A 16,541-nucleotide genomic window follows, 5' to 3' on the forward strand; every position below is an offset into this window, starting at 1 on the left:
TTCATTACATTAACCGTTTTCCACCCCCCACCCACACTTTGCTCTGCGCTTTCACTGCAGTGCGCATCGATTGTTGTTCACTGTTTTGTTTGTGTTTTAATGCCAGCTACTTTTTGCTGCTGTTTTAGTGCGCTTTTGTTGATTTTGCAGTTGCAGCATCTTTTGATCCAGCATCTAATCGTGGGCCACGCCCGCTTTCGCCCGCCCAACCGTCCGACCATCTGTTTGTCAGGTACTTGGGGCGAAAGTTTAGCGTTGTTGTCGTTAAACACATAACAAAAAATACAAATAAAAATACTAATCGAGCTGAGTTAGCTGAATGCCAACCAGTTGTAAAAACTATTTGAGCAGCTTCCTGTCTTCGGTCTGCACTTCTCCCTCCCACTCTCAAGGCCAGCCCAAAGCACTTTCCCAGACAGCTGCAGAGCCCCCACATCAATCAATGGGCATATGATAGCTCAATGTTAATGTTAGACATGTGAATCGTCACGTCTGTATGTTGACCCCGCTCAATTCAGCAGGTGAAAGCGCTTTTATAAACCCATAAAAAATACACGACCCTTCCAGGCCTATCTAAGAGTGCACGAAACCTTTTCGAAGACCAATCGATGTGCCCAAACTGGTCGAGCCGAAGGGGCAGCATACATACAGCCTGGCACTGTCAACAGCTTGCTGGCAACCTTTTTAAAGAACTCCCTTCACGAGGGTGGCAAGCAAAGTTATATTTAAAATTAGTCTTTAGTTATTAGACAATTTCTTAAATTTATTATTTAATTAATTAAGGGTAATTATGTACTATGTAAAATAAAATAAAAACAAAAAAGTATTTCTAATTAATTGTAATAATTACTTAACTTAAAGAGTTCTTTAGGGAGTGTCAACCATAACCCATAATTTTTAATTGTAATAATTACTTAACATAAAGAGTTCTTTAGGGAGTGTCAACCATAACCCATAATTTTTTTTTAAGCAAAAGCAAAATCCGTGAGGATCTCACTGCATGTTTATTTTTAATGTGATACTCAGTGAGGAATCCTTACAACAATAATCTCGTCTGAGTGTTTTTGAATTTGAGTCCATCAGTTAATGGTTCTAAAACTATTCTTCCCACCCTCTCTGCAGTGTTTCTAGTTTGGGCCTGTTTATGTTTGGTTTATGTTATTTGGGGCTCATTCTCGGTCTTGAACTGAGCTTTTGGGCTTGCCCTCAAAGATTTATGTGCGTAAATTTCATGCTGACGGCATCAGGTGATTTAACACTTTAGATAACTTGGAACAGTTTATAGTCGAGTCCCCACTCCGCAAGCAGCAGCAACAACAAAAAAAAAAATATAGTATAAATAAAATAAAAAAAACAAACAAACAAGCAAAGTTGTTGGTGCGCAAAAGTTGTATTTTTATTATTTTATTTTATTGCGCTTACATCTTTAAATATGTTTGTTTGTTTGCTTGCTGCCTGCCTTGCTTCCACGGCGTGCTGTCCTGTCCGGACAAGCCCGGGCGCAATCTTCTTACCCGTCGTATGTGTATGTTGCTCGTTTGGGGGGTTTGGCTTGGAATTGATGTGTCTTTTGGGGTCATAAAAATTACAAAAATTTCTTTCGCCTTTTTGGAGCTGATTGTGTGCGATTGAGAGCAGAGCAATCCCTGGCCCTTTGGATATCCAGCGAGCGATATAAATTATATTGCGCGCTTTGAATTAGTTTCTTATTTTTTTTTTTTTTTGTGTAGGAGTGTGAGAAATGAAATTAGATACGTGCTGGTTAGGGAGTTAATTGTGCGCGTCTGAGATTTCGTCAAATAACAAACAAGAGCTACGAAATTTGCACTGATATAGTAAATACACAGTTTTCAAGGACTCTTTAAGCATGCTGTGTGTCCTGTGCTGTGCACATTAAATGCTTAGCCCTGACTACACAATGCGCCACAATTTGCGATGTCCGAGTCCTGGAGGAAAGGCTGCAACTTTGCAATCGAAGCACAACAATAGCAAGCAATTACCAAAAAAGGAACAGAAAAAGAAAAATACCAGAGAATGCAACACGGCAAAAAAAAAAAAAGATTGAACATGAAAAGGGCAAAGCGCGAAAAGGAAGTGAAAGAGCGAAAATAACATCGAATTGTTAAGAAACTGCAAACTGCAAATCCATTAAACCACAACAAGCTGGGGGAACTAATACCATAGCGCATAGCACAGAGCGGTGCAAAGACAACGCCAGGAACTAAGTTCCAAATGGACTTCTTGAAAAAAGGCGAAGAGCAAGACAGAAAAAACTTCACAAAATTGACTGAAAATTGTTGTAGCGCATGGCGTTGAGAATGACATTTGCAAATGTGTGGCCTGCAGAGGATTAGCTGGCAGGACCAAGACAGATTGGCCTCTCTCTGTATGCAAAGATGTTCATAAGGTGCCAAAGCTGATTAATCGATTTATAAAGCATATGCTAAACGCATATTTCTGGTTACACTATTAATACGAATAATTCACCCGATGTTATTTTACCTTATCGCATTAGACCACAAAATTTGAAATTAACCAAAAAAATTAGCTTCGATCTGGCTTACGAGACCGGAAATCGTCTAATAGAGGCAAGCGATAAGAAGATAGTTTTCATAAATGGTAAAACCTTAAAATCGCAGTAACTAAAATATTCCAAGCAATTAAATCTCTCTAGGTTATGGTAATATTATCATTAATTCCGATAATTATTAATCAAACTGCAAATGAGTCGTATTATTAATTTAGCTTCTATTCGTGAACTATCGGAACTATGCTCCACATGCAATGCATGTACTTTTCAATCGTGAAAGTGAAATCATAATCATAATCATAAGTGAATAATCATAATCTGATGTACGTAATGGTCATTTATACTAAGAATTGAAAATACATTTTTTTTCACTCATTCTGTTGAAATTTTCCACATAACATTGTCTTATAAAAATATCACATAAGCAAATGATCCTAATCAAACAGCAGGGCTAAGGAGCTTTGTCTTTGATTACCCTTAAGTGACAGTTTCCTCAGAATTATGAAACCTTCAAATACATAGCAAAACTCAAAGCTCTTATGCTTTGGCTTTAAGCAAAAAGGGAAAATCTTGCGCACAGTTTGCTCTGAATATAATATTTAAATATTTGTATCAAACTTTTTGTGCTTTTAATCTTAAATATGAAGTGCTTTTCAAGCTTGTAAAACTTGTAAAGCTCTTGCTAGGTTTAAGCTGCTTTCAAGCACTGTTGGCATTCTTGCCAGGCAGCCAAATAAACTGTTTAAATTCTTTAAAGTCATTGAATAACTTAACTGTTTGACCAATACCAACTATTGCAGCTAACCGCAACGACCTTCTTTATACACCTTCGCCCTCTACCCCAATGGCAGAGAGTGTGGCAGAGCTCTTCCTCGCTCGAGCTAGATGAGCCACCCAACTATGAAAAATTTGCCCTTTGCTGCATGCCATTTATTTGTCTGCTGGCATCTGCCATCATATCTTAGGATGCGGTTACGAGTTGCCAGCAACTCTTCTTCGTCGTTGGCTTGGAGCTGTCTCTATTGCTTCGACTGTAGTTGGTGCTGGTGCTGGCGCTGGCGGTGGCGTCGGTTGCTGGGGCTACCTTAAAAATTAATTGAAACATCACTACCGGCTAATATTGTATATTAAAAAGCAGGCAACAACAACAGCAGCAGCAGCAGCAGCAGCAGCAGCAGCAACAACAAATTGCGGAGCATAAAACATGCAATAGCCCAAAAAAGGAGCATAAACTTTATACAAGCATTCTATCAGTTGATGCTTTGGTGCGGAGGAGATTGGAGTGAAAATGAAACTTGCAAATTGCCTGTGTGCGTGGCCATTTGTCAGTTTTAGTTGCATGCGGAGATGGCCAGGGGAGCGGGGCTAGAAATCTTTAACAATAAATTCGAAGAACATTTTGGGCTCAAGTTTATTAGCTGTCCGGCCGGTATTTGCGGTCAAAGGGCATATGAAGTGGCCACCTGACGACCCGCCCAGCCAATCCAACAAGCAAGCACCCATTACACCCATCCCACCCACACCCCACCCCCCAACATACTACATACTCTACACACTACTGGGGCACACGCTCATTCATTCATCTTCATTGTCAAGCAGCATCAAATCAGTGTCCGGTTTGTGAATTTCATTGCAGAGCATTGCCAGCATCAAATTATGCAGCAGCATGCGTTCTCTGTTCTCTGAGCTTGCGCAAGCTCTCTCGAAGCGCTCTCACGCTCTCTCTCTCTCCCACGCTCTAATGCCGCTCAATGCACGCGAGGCACGTTCTCGTGCCAATTCGTCTGTTGCGCCTAGGACAATGTGTTTCGCTTTGAGTTTGGCTCATGGTTCGTGGTCGCAGATTCGTCGGCGGGTGTTCTAAAAACCGAAGCGAAGCACAGCACGCGCGAAGGTCGTCGGCCATAAAATGCGCATAATGTTGTGCGGACATGTCAGTACACGTTTGTTATTCGTCGCGTTCAGAACGGCGCAGCGGGCAGCGGCAGCGCAGTTGAGCATTTGAAGCGTTGGCGCCGTTTGCTCTAGTAAGTCGTACGCCGTACGGCATGTGGCGTGTGCGTATCAAATACGCGTAAAACGTAAAGCGTAACGTGCTACGTAAGCTTGACGATCAACAAGAGTTTCAAGCCAAATCAATTGTGTTCAAGTGTGTGACTGTGTTTGTGAAACTAAAACGCTTAACTGACTTGTAAATGCATCGACAACAACAACATAAACAACTTTAACTGAAACTGGATACGGATAACAAGCCGCAACTGAAGCTACAGATCGGCCGCAAGTGCAAGTAGGTAACATTTGTTGTTGCCTGTTCCCGCAGGCTCGCTTCCCTCTCCCCTCTCCATCATCTCCACCAGCACTATGTGCTCAAACTAAAAGTTCAATTTCCTGCGTTGCTTTAATTGAAGCGCAGTGCAAACAAGCAGCGACTTGTCTGTGTGTGTGTGTGTGAGTGTGTGTGTCCACAGTTCAATTGTGGGCAATGGCCGTGAGGCGGGCAGTGGGCGTGTGCGTTTGAGCTCTGGTCAGTCATTAGTCATTTGCTCATTTCCGCAAACGCAGCCGGACGTGCAGCACTTGTCAGCCAATAAACAAGCGACGGCGACGGCAAGTGGTCCAACCAGTGGCATGAGAGAGAGAGAGTGAGGAGGTGAACGAGGACCGGGCTGGCCTCTGTCTATTTCCCCGCTGGACACAAAAATGAATGAAATGCTCATATCGTGGTAAACACTTTCATGTCATGCCCTGTGATGGACTCTAGATGAGTTGCCCAAGCGTGTGTAAGCATGTCTATGTGCCCGGACTGCTCTGCAGCTCATGGGCTTGTCTTTAAAATTGCTACAGATGCTAAAAACTATCAGAGCGGGTTTGATTTTCTCAGATTTCTTCTCTTACTTTTCGAATTTCACTCAGATTCTAATAACTTGCACCCACAACTCAAATGCAAAAAGCTGGCATATATTTTTAGCTAGCTTTCGTCTCTTTAAGCCATGATTGAGTGTGTGGCACACATTTTCAAGCGTATGTGTGTGCATGTGTGTCATACATTCATTTTGGAATACAATAACAGCGGCTGACAACAAGCACAACAGGCATATCCTTCATAAAGCGCCAACATTGCATAGGTGTGCAAAAAAAAAAAAAGAAAAAGGAAAATGCAAAACAAACAACAGCAACAAGAGCAGAATAACAGTGGCAGCAACAATGAAATAGGCAACTGCAACGCATCCTCTGCAACTACTCAACCTGTCCTACCTAACCCAGTTTACTGATGTTTCTTCACGGCTCTGTTTTTGTCAGTGCGTCCATCCGTCCGTCTGTCCGAATCTCCGTCTGTGCCATCGTCTCGCCTCTCGTTCCCATTGCCGTCATATTTCTTTTTATGGCTTTGACTGACTGCCCACAAAACGACGAAAAGACGAAACCCACTCCAAGTGAACCCAAAGTAAAGCCACCTGTACCACTCACCCTCCTCCATCTCCTCCTCCTTCGGAGGAATCCACAAAAAGCAGCGCTTTTGATAAAACTTGTTTTGTAATTGTTTTTGTGTCGAGTTGTGTATGCCCATTGTTGCTTCAGCTTTCTTTATTTTTTTGCTTGATTTCGTTTTTATTTTTTTTTTTTTTTTGTTCTCGGCTTGTCTTAGCTACCAGCTCCTGGGGCCATTGTCACGTAAATCTCTGACAGAAATTAGCCTCGTTGACAAAAATATGCCTGCTTACACATTATTTGTACAAACAAATAGACAGAGGATAAAGCGAGTCAGAGACTGAGACAGAGCCAACAGTTATGGCGGTCACGAATGCTAAGCGACTAACTGCTATAAGGTCCTAGGGATAGACAGTTAGACAGTCAGACAGACAGACAGACAAACGGTGACAAAATTTGCATGGGAACTGCGACAGTTGCTGTGCTTTTTGTCCCGTTCTTGTAGAATAGTTTTGTCTAGCGCTCAACTTTTTGTTTTGTTGTGCTTTGTTTTATTGATCTGTTTATGCTTCGGCCTCTGGACATTGTGCGAGTGCACACATAACCAAAAAACAAATAATTTTGTTTTGTTTTTACCTACTACTATGTGTTTTTTTTTTCTTTTCTTGTTTTTTTGTGGCACACCAAAATGATGAAGGTTGCGCTGGTTGTTTGCCTCTTGGGTTAGGCTGTTGGGTCTAGCAGAGGTTAATGCTCAGACAGGCGTAAAGAAAATAATAATAAACAGGGTTGTCTATTACATTAAGAGCCAAGCTGCCGCTGCCTCTGCTTCTGCCCCTCTGCCTGGCTGATTGAAAGTTGACTTGTCTTACATGCCACGCACCTTTGGCATTGTTTTTGTTTTCACCAGCTTTATTGTTTCTAATTAACATTTCATAAACACATAAATACCAGCTTTATGTCATGCCCTCGGGAATCTTAAAGTTTTGTAACCAATGCATCATCATGTTCATGCTTAGCTGGCAGTTGAAAGCGAAATAGACTTACGCACAAGGCTGTCTTGTCTGCCAGGCCCTAAAGGTTTACAATTGAAGCAAATGTGTGTGCACGTGTGTGTGTGTGCTTTTGTACTCTTTGGTTTTGCTTATATTTTGTCTGTCTCTTTTTACGCACTAAATATGTAGGCTAAAACAGCCTTTGGGCTTCAATCTGTTTTACAATGAGATCTAATCTAATTTGCCGGCACTGACAATAGAACGGTTTTTTAGCTTCTGTTATGCTTTTTTATTTTTGGCTTTTGTTCATGTAATAAAGTTAACACATTTGTATGGCAACCTTTTTTCTTTTTTTGCGAATTTTATTTTTATACCATTTTCCGATAATGTTGTGTATGAAAACGAGTTATCGCTGGATGATTATATTAAACAGCCATTGTGAAATATAATATGCAAATGCTTAAATTAAATAATATAGCATACTTTTAAGGGTCCATTTCCGCTCTTATGCAATTCAAAACTACTGAAATTAATTTAACCAAGCTTAACCTAAGTGTACAAAAAGGGAGGGATTTGTTACTGCTGTCATCCTTTTGCTCGCCCTTTCTTACTCTTTATGCAATTATAATCTGTAAAATCGCTAGAATTAGTTCATTCTATTATCATGGCTTATTTATAAGCAAAACACCATTTAATACCCACTTAGTGTCTATTGAGCTTTGCCCTTATGCCACCTTCGTTATGGTTTGCCCGACTGACAGGCTAGCGCATACGTTAAGCTACTTAAACTGTGATGAACGCGCCACCTGGCGTACGGATTGACAAGCGTGACACTATCGGTTTAGTTGCTTGCACAGCATTGAACTCTATGCCACGCGCTGATTGATTTTTAATTACGAGCACTCAAAAGTGTATTGCATATGCTTAGAGCCGAATGTTTGCGGTCATAAATTCAATGCTGTGTGGTTATCTTTATAAAATCATCAAGTCGAGCAATATGTGCTGCTTTAACCAAGCAAATATGACGGAAATTAGTATTTTGTCAGAGGTAATGTTAGCATTGGGGTTGGGTTTGGCTTTAGCTTGGGTTGCACCAGTTAACCATTTGCCAAACCAATTTGAGCGAAATTTGTGAAATTTGTGAAAAGCTGGAAATCGAATATTATCCTGATAGTGCAAAAGATCCATTTACGTGACTCGGAAATGCAAATAAAAACCGTTTTCATTTTTATTGAATTCGGTTAAAAGCGATGTCGACGAGTTAGGCGTCGGTTTTGTGTTAAGGGGGGAGGGTGTCGTCATGGTGCATGGTAGGCGTGGCGGTATACGAGCTGGACAACGAGAGCCACCAGAACCAGAGCAAGAGTGAGAGCCAGACCGACATAAATAAACCTCAACTAAGCCGTGTGTTTTGACATAGATTTAAATTGACATAGCTGCGCAAACAAAAACGCAAAACGAATGGCAACGGCAACGGCATCGGCTACCCAGGGGCATGGGCTGGGGTTGAGGGGGTGCATTTAGTAGTAGGTGGCGAGGTGAGAGAACACTGCTCATGTGGCAAGCGAGAATAGCACAAATTTGCGTCAAGGAATTCGCATCGCCCGAGTGAATACATTTCGCTTTTCACATTCGCATTCACTTTTCTTGGTCGCATTCACATTTGCCTAATGCTCAGCGCTTTGGCCATTGATACAGTCCAGACAGACGTTGAGCGCCGAGCCGAGCAAGTATAAAAATGCAAAATAGTTTGTTATTTAACATATTTGACGGCTAGCCAGCCTGCTGGTTGCTGGTCCTTTTATGGAAATTGCCCGCCAGACAAGCGCCAACGCTAAACAAGGATGACAAACAACCGCAGGCTAAACGAGCACAGCCCTTTGACAATTTTGTTCACCGGCTCGTTGGCTAAAGCCAAATACTTAGTCTGGAATACTATTTGCCAGCCGAACAGCTGGAAAACAGGCGTGCCGGGATATAGCTGAGCAAATTGAAAAAAAGTAGCAGGGAATCCTAAAAAAAATTGTGCGTGTATTGCAAGGCCAAAACGATATAAAGTGGGGGACTCGCATAACAAAAAAGCGAGATAAAGCAAAGCAAAAAGTTAACAAAAAAAAAAAAAAAACACAACACAACACACAAACGTTTGCTTGCTGTTCATGAATGTCAATTGGTGAGGGTAAGGGGCCAATTTAAAAGGGCTTACTTTTTAATGAAGCGAGCCAAGCAGGATATATCACACACAATGGTTAAGGATACAAGCTATGTTAAAAGTGCTGAGCACACACACACACACACACACACACACACGCTTGCAAGATAGAAGCACACAAAGCCTTGAAAAGCGTACGACCTTAGGCCAAATAGAAAGTGGATAACGCACTTGTAGCTTCTGCTGCGAAATGGAATTTCAATTGTATATCGCCCAAGACACAATTAGAGATAGAGAAAGAGCGACAGTTGAGCAAACGCTTAAATTACGCTATATGCCGACTTGAGTGTCGGGTGAAATAGCTTTGCATAAATGATGTATGAGTGGGTGCAGGACATGATTGATTCAAGAAACTCGAGAAGGCTCACAAGAAGCAAAAAAAAAAAATGGATTTGTGGAGAAAGACAAAATGGGCAAAAATTTATTATAGATGAGTGAGGCTAGTTGCAGATTAAAGTAGACAGATAATGGCTTAAAAATTCTCTTTACAAAAACTTCAAATCTTGTTCTATGGATTGCCTTACTGACTTCAAAAATTTTGTTATACATGTGGGCTGAATTACGATTCAAAGGAAAATGTTACTGTTCTGAAGGGCAGAAATAGTCGGAATTATTTCCTTTTCAATTGCATCCAACTAACAATTAGATACGTATATAATGTTAAAAGCAATTCTCTTTACTAAACTTTTGAGTCTTCTTCTATGGATTGCCTTGTTAACTTTTTTTTTATACATGTAGGCATTCCAAGAAAAATGTTATTTTTCTGAACTCGAGCAAAAGCCTTTATTTATTTGTTTTCAATTGCATTCAACTAGTATTTTTAGATATATAATGTTGATCAAATTCGCATTCCATAAACTAGCATTTCGTTGAATTTCGCTGCCAAGAAAAAAGTTATTGCTTTGATATTGTGCAACAGTCGGGCCTTTTTTATTTTTCAATTACACTTAACTTCTATTTTTCTTTCTCAATATTTGCTAATTTAATTTATACTTTTCAGTTCTCTTGTCAGTTATTTGGCACGCTGTGCATTTGTTCTGTCATTTCCATTATATAATCTGACTTATGGAATGCCAAGCTAATGAGGTTTCAAAACCAAAGCGTACTTACCCCATTGCCATGCACATACTGCCCGGCATTCTTTTGCTTTTGTCTCAGCTTTGGCTTTGGCATAGAAAGAGAATGCAACCAAATTAAATCACATAACATGTCAGCCAACGCCACCGACTAACCGAGAAACCCAACCGAGCCAAGCCAAGTCAACCCTACCACCTAACCAAAAGCCAAACCGTTGTATTCTGCTTACCTGTCCAATACCACATGGTTTTCCCTAGCTATGCTAATGACGCGCATTTTCCATCAACACACCTCTCTCTCCCTCTCTTCCTCTCTGTCTAATGTGCACTGCATTTTGCACTCAGACCAGCTTGGGTAGATAGACTTACTCGCAGTTATGCAGCGCTACTTTTAAACAACCAATTTGTGTACGTACGAAACACAAATTTGTGCTTTTATCGCATTAGAGTTCTTCTCTACACTTGATTGAGGCTGGGAATATATGCTGCTAATATTCAAAACTTGAACACAATAAATTCTATGAGCTGTGTATAAAATCTTCGTATATTAAACATACATATATTGTATTTAGAAAGGTTTACCCTAAATTGCTTTAAAGTCCAATTCGTTACTAACATCAAATATTCCTAAGCGTTTTTCGGCGTTTCTTTTCTAAATAATATTATCAGGCTTCTATGTTTCTTGTTAAATTTACGAGCTTTGAAAGAACTCTCTTCTGGTAGTGCACTCCCATACAATATTTCATGTACGTAAATGTTATGGAAATTACGTAGAACATTTTTGCATATGCTGAGCTAAGCTGAGATTTCTCATATTTATAGCTTGTTGAACAACCCGCAGCGCCAATATCAATAAAAATAAAAATGAAAAGAAGCGAAAGAAATGTTTGCAGCGAACTGTTTTTTTTTTTTACTCTTTTTTTTTTTTTTGTAGAGCAGGTAATCTTCGACCTGTCAAATGTTGCATTTTTATTCCACTTTTGCCATATTTATTCGCCTTTTGCAGTCGCAGTTGTTGGCGTTGTCGTCGTCCAATATGTGTCAAATGCAAATTTAAATCTTATTGAAAAAGGGGATTAGGTGACAGCAACAGAAGCGGCAAGCAGCTGGGAAGACAGCTTGGGTTGCACCAGAGTGAAAGAGAGAGAGAGAGAGAGAGAGAGCGAGAGAGAGAAGCGCGGACAAAGTGACTTTCTTTTTTTTTTATTTGCACTGAGTTTTGTGGCTTGCAGCAAGTCGAACCAGTTGCTGCAAGCCGGTTGACTTTGTCCTAAACATTTGCTCATTTGCATCTTGTCTGCAGCTATTTTTTGTATAAATATTTTTACTTATATTTCTATTTTGTATGCTTGCCAGTTTTTTTTGTTGTTGTTGTTGTGTCGGTGTCGGACTCCGGCAGTTTTTAAATGGTTTTTTGTGGTTTAGTTGCATTCATAGCCATTTGATATCTTTTCGGCATCATCTCTAGCATGCATATAATGGAAATACTGCAGCAGACTGGAGTCTCTAATCCCATGGTGGCTTCAACATATGTTCAACAGTAAGGCGCTCTCCGCAGCCCACACACACACGCGAACAATATGAAAATCCAATACAATGCCACCACAACCAGCCAGAGCCATAGATTTTTTTCCACAATTTCAAAATGTTTTATGCTGCAAGTTCTTTGCTCCTTTGTGTGGGTGTAAGGATATTCAATATTTTCCGCAGATGGAAACTTGAGGGGCTGCCCTGACATATGTGCGAGTGTGTGTGTGTATTTCAAAGCTTTTGTTATCAATATGTCGCCTGCTTATTGAAAATAATACAATATGTGCATGTTCATACATATGTGTGTGCTTTGTTGTTTGTGTCCATGTGTCGCTCTCTCTCGCACAGTATTTCTTTCTTTATGTGTATGTGTGTGTGTATGTTTGAATCTAATAGATACTTGCTGTACTAGCTCTGCGCTGTGCTTTGTCACCTGTCTGGGCCGGCACTTTGGCATTGATTGCTTGCGTAATTTGAACAATAACAAGCCGATGATGATCTCCTTAACGTCATTAAGCTTTCAACAGCAGCAGCAGCAGCCGTAGCAGCAACATCAATAGCACAGCCGGTATTGTAATATTCAAAATATGAGAAAATACCAAAGAAAACATTGACAAGATTTTGATTAAACTATACACACACACACACACACACACAAACGAACACACACACGCATGTGCACAAATATTTATTTATTTGAGCCAAGGTGGAATTCGGTGCCATTTGTTTGCTTGTTATTGTAAACCAATTTCAATAATGGTGCGCTTCATGATCGCATTAAATATGCATGCCACTGCATATAGGTTACTTCAATATATATATATATAGAATTCTCACACGCTACCTTTGTCTGTGTGTGTGTGTGACTAGGCCAAATGCCTTGCACGTAGCCACATAAATTCGTAAGTCTTGAGCTCTTCTTTAATGCGTTTGCCTGCGAGTATGTTAAGCAAGGCGTTGTGTCTCTGCATCTCTGAATTTATGTGAGGCTTTTGTTCGCAGGGAACTAATTGAAACATGCACGTAAATACATTAAAGCCAAATAGCACAAAATAATGATGCTGATTAATTCAATCAGGCGAAATGAGGCGCACACCCAATGCCAAATGATTCGCCTATAAGCTCCTTGCTGAGCACTGAGCACATGTTAGGGATTCCGATATGCTTGTGTGGTTCAGGTCCAGCGCTTTTGTGTATTAAGTAGTTTAACACACTAATGTGAATTCAATTCCGTCCTGAAAGAGCTGGACGCTACCCACAAATAACTAAAAGCTGGCAGCTCAAGCTTATTGAATAAAATAAGTTGAGCGCATTCATTTAAATACTAAGAAAGCTAACTGATAAGTTCAGAGTGTACAACCGACAGAATGAAACACTCTAATCTAGCTTATTTATTATTTATCGAAATTGAGATTTTGGTGCAAACTTCTTCAGTCACAATCTGGCCAAATGCTATAATGAAATTTCCTGTTGCTAAAAATATATAAGAACCTACATTTTTGTGTTTACTCAGCGCGAAACCATAAATTAATTAGAAAACAATCCCACTCCTGTAAAATTTATTGAAATATGATACTCTCAAGAAAATGCATTATAAGTTCTGCCACTTCTTTTTTTAGCCTTTTACTCACAAATCTCCATCAACTAAGCCAACAGACTTTTTTGCTACATTTTTTTCTACGAGGTTTAAAAATACGCAAATTATTTTAAATATTGTATTATTTGCTAAGTGTTCAAGCAATTTGTATTCATTATTCATGCAATAAAATCAAGCATTTAAAATTTAAATTTATCCAAACAATTGTTCAAACTGAATCAACTTTAAATGCGCATGCATATAGCATATATTTATCAATTTATTTGTCTGTTCATTCCGTTTTTGGTTTTTTTTATCATAGCAAAAATTTGATTTTAATGCAAACGTAGCTTAAAATTGAATAAAAAGCAGGCAACTTAATTAAAAACCATTGCAAGCACAATACAAATAAAATTCTATCAATAGTAGTTTTTTCACAAAGATTATGTATATATATTTTTAATTGTCTATAAATTTATTAGTCATGTCTAGCATATTTAATTTTTGTTTATGACTGCTTTATTCTAATGCCTTTGTGCTAAAACCATTTTGTAATTAACTTTTTATACAAATGTCGGCTACAGGTAAAAAATATTGTAATACTTTAGCAGCAATTATCGAATGTGTAAGCCTCAATGATTATGAGTAATCACACACAAGCGCAGCAGTGAGAGTACGCTAAGTAAATAAATATTTCAAATTAATTATGCTCAACTGTTTTAGTTTTACAACTACTGATTAGTGCCTACTGTTAAATTTGTATTTAAATGTTTGACAATCCAATTAAATTTAATTAGGTCAAAATCCGTGTAAATCAATTCAACTCTAATTGCATGATATAACAAAAAACAGTAGAGTGCATACACACACACACACACATAGGCACGCACAAAGCTATTAGAGAGTGGAAAAGACACTTTGATTTATATCTACTTAATGGATCACATTTCAACTGTAAATGAAAATCATAATAGAAACTGATAGTTGAGCATATTATGATGGAATTTCTTAGTACATTTAGCACAAGTGTCTGTCGACCTTGACTCTTTCATACACAAGCCAGTCTATCTATCAAGACAGCGCGATGTCACAAGTCAAAAGTTCAGTCTACAATTTGAACATGACATTTGTCAGGAGACAAAGACAGTCGCAGCAGCGGTAGCAGCAGCAGCAGCAGCAGCATCAGTAGTAACGGCAGCTGAACACAAAATGGCGACATATCAACTGAACCTTAAATCAAGTTGTAAAGAGGCTGGGCGTATGTGTGCAGTGGGCTGGCAGCAGCTGTTGATGAAATGCCAGCGACAATAATAACAACAACTGTAACAAAATATAACAACAGCAACAATAGCAAGAAATCTACACGACAGGAAAGAAGCGAATGAAGATGGGCAGCTGCGAAGCAAACATACAGACACACAGACACACTTACATATGTATGTAGGCCAGTGAGCTCGCTCACACACTCGCAGGCATGGCTATAAAAGTGACAAATGTTAAACGAAATGTAAAGAAAAACTGACAACAGGAAGACGCGACGTAATGAAGCATAAAAAGCACATTTTTCAAGATGACTGCAAATACAAACAGACATATATGTATGTACATACGTCAGCGTGTACATTATACAATTCATTCATATATGAGGAAGTAACAGTTGAAATTCCAGTGAAAACGAAAGCTGTTTTTAAATGAAACGAATCTCAGATACGCTTGCTAACAAATTCTAAAAATAATTAGCAATAAAATATTATTGATATTATTCTTCATAGATATATAAAGTGTTATGATATTTTACTCACAATGAATTTATTTGCATTTGCACATTTTGTAGCACATTTTGTACTAGACTAGTATCTAAAAAGTGTAGCATACCTTGAGGCGTTGACTGACAATTGACAATGATCTACATCAAGCGCTCGCTCAAAGTTGACGCATATTTGAAACTCATTTTCGCGCTTGTAATCAATGCGACGTCGTATGTTTTAACTTATGCAAATTGCCATCCCCACACACACACACACACACACACACTTGATTTGTCTGCGCTGCCCCCTCTGACTGGCTTCGTAATTGCTAAAAATTTTCGAAAAGTAAAAAGTAAAAAGAAACGACAAACGGCAAACCGAATTTAATTTGTTTTTCGCTCGTTTTGTACGCGCAACTTTTCTTTGCCCCACAATTCCTTATTATTTTGTTGTTGTTGTTGTGCTTTGCATTATACGTTCAGCTGTTCGCTGTTGAATTCCTTTTGGTTGTCTAGCTTGTAATATTTATTATCGAATTGTGTAACAGCAGCAGCTACAACAACCAGTTGGAGCAAAAACAACACGAATGCCAACGCCAAATGCCAACGCAGTGCAAGCAATTTCAACAACTTGCATTTGCTTGCTCCCGTTGCTATCCTCTGTAAATATTTCAAGCAGGTATGATGGCATTCTTACAGCTGCTGAGCAACTCAGCGTGCAATTGAGCAACTGCTGCATATGCAGCTACTGCAAGCAGATTCATCTTAAAATGTATTGCTTAAACTTCATTTGTGTTTCATCTTTAACAATGGATAGTTTGTAGTTTGGCATACTGTACGCAAATAAAATTCGTAGATATTTCTTGCTGCAGGTTAAGACAGTTCCACGCATAAGTTGCATTTGTAGCTACCAGTTGCGACTTCCGTTTTTGGCTTTTTAAAATGTTTGCCAACATTGCCATTGGTATGCACACGCGTGGACCTCACATAGTTTTCATTCTCTTTCCCCTACCCAGTCCAGTCCCAGTCCCAGTACCCAGGCTCTCATCGCCTGCAGTCAAAGCCGTCGTAGTTGGCTTGTCCCCAACAGGAAGTCTCGCCGGCATATGCCTTGCACGTATTGCCCTTATAAATTGTTGCCAAATACATACAAAGGACTAGCACTCTTCGTATGTGTGTGTGTGTCTGACAGTTGCATTTGTGTGTTTGTCGCTGTCTTGTTGCAGGTTTTTTGGTATGCAGAGGACAATTTTGCTAGCAGTTGAAAACTCTAGCAAAACTTTTTGCCTGTCCATGTTAACTGCCAGTCAATACGAATACGAAACAGATATGGCTTATTTGTGTTGAATTTTGTCGTTGTTATTGTTGCCGCTTGCCGTTTGCTTTGTTGCTGTTGCTATTGCTGTTGCTGTTTCGGCTGCTCTTGCTCTCTGCTGTTGCTGTTGC

General features: G+C 39.5%; 1 protein-coding gene across 2 annotated transcripts in view; it reads left to right on the forward strand.

Moving 5' to 3' along the window:
* The first annotated feature begins 4,506 nt into the window (after positions 1–4,506).
* Positions 4,507–16,541, forward strand: part of LOC108594524 (chaoptin) — a 45,540-nt gene continuing 33,505 nt past the window's right edge. The window contains exon 1 of one of the 2 annotated variants that reach the window (XM_033293622.1): positions 4,507–4,817. The gene's annotated coding sequence lies outside the window, so the exon portion shown is untranslated. The remainder of the gene's footprint in view (positions 4,818–16,541) is intronic. The other variant, XM_017979731.2, reaches the window with a different exon arrangement.

The sequence above is a fragment of the Drosophila busckii genome, chromosome 2L (genome assembly GCF_011750605.1).
Source record: "Drosophila busckii strain San Diego stock center, stock number 13000-0081.31 chromosome 2L, ASM1175060v1, whole genome shotgun sequence".
NCBI classification, from domain to species: Eukaryota; Metazoa; Arthropoda; class Insecta; order Diptera; family Drosophilidae; genus Drosophila; species Drosophila busckii.